Source organism: Arachis ipaensis, chromosome B05, assembly GCF_000816755.2.
Source record: "Arachis ipaensis cultivar K30076 chromosome B05, Araip1.1, whole genome shotgun sequence".
Taxonomy (NCBI): domain Eukaryota; kingdom Viridiplantae; phylum Streptophyta; class Magnoliopsida; order Fabales; family Fabaceae; genus Arachis; species Arachis ipaensis.
In genome coordinates, this window is record NC_029789.2 from 21,495,578 (window position 1) to 21,497,001 (window position 1,424).

The following is a 1,424-nucleotide window of genomic DNA, read 5'->3' on the forward strand; positions in this document are numbered from 1 at the left end:
GTTTTTTAAGAGAAAGAAGAAAAGAGGAAAGAGAACACGGAACGTGTGATTATGAAATGAATAAAAGGTCACGAGAGGGTGATAGAAAGTAATTAGTTAGGGTGCTGATGTGAGAATGTTAAGTCGTGGGCTTTATGTGTGAATGATTGTGCGGGGATGCCCGTATGTGTGGAATGACTTCCAGGAGAAAGTGGCACATGCTGCAACTGGAGAATCAGCGCCTGCAAGTACTTGCAGAGGTCATGTTCGGCATACTTCAGCTGGAGAATCAGCGCCTGCAAGAGGTTGAAACCTTGCAGAGGTTATGCCGCTGTAATGCCTTATCTGACTTGAGAGTCAGATTGCGTCGGGTGCGGGTCGAAACCGACAAATGAGCTCATTACCTGCGATAGGACTAGACATGCATCATCATTGTTTGCACATTTGCACTTGATTGTGTTTGTTTCTCTTGCCTCTCTGTGATTGTGCGGTTTGTATTATTACTATTTGTTTGAGTGTTTATCTGTTTTCTGTGATATTAGTTTGTGTATTGAGGTGACTGAGAACTGAGGTTGTGATTGAGATTTGTCTTAAGTTTGGGAACTTGAAGAAGGTAATTAATTATATAAAGTAATAGTAAAAAGTATTTTCAAAAGGTTTGATAGAAAAATAGTTTTATTGAGTAAAGTTAATTATTTGCATTTTATTTCATTACTCTTACGGCATTTCCATTCCCTGCTGAGAACGCGTGATTTGTTCTCACCCCAAAATCTTCCACCCTTTCAGTGACATAGGTTTGATGACTCAGTTTGAAGCTGCGGGCGATTATTAGCCTTATTTGAGTTAAGTTTATGTGTTGAGTCACTTTTCTAGAATTTCCTCGCCTTTGTTAGTTAAGATTTTATTTTATACAGAGGGACAGGAGTTGTATCTGAATTGTATCTGAATTCCTTTTGTATAATATTTATTATTATTAATAATTTTGTGATTGTTATTACTTAGTGTTCTTTGATGATTGGGTTTAATTAATAAAAAAAATACAAAATTTTTCGGCTTTTTCTTAAAAATTGAAACACGAAGTCGAACTAAAGGCTCAGTATTAAATAGTAAATATAGAGAACAGGTCAATAACGCTTCACTTTTGGTACGATCATAATGTGCTAAAAGTTAGGGTGTTACATTGAGAGTATATAGCAATTATATCAATTATAACAGTAATTCACGTGACTTCATATGCAATAATTTGAATTATAATTGTCACCTAATTATACTTGAATATTATTTAATTTTAGATGTTTTATAGGTAAAAGTTATTACCACGTGAATTATCGTCATTATTCAATAATAATAATAATAATAATTCCGAATTAATATAATTGATATAATTGATATAATTCTAATTTTCATTAACATGTAATAATTTTACCAGTATATATTCACAATTT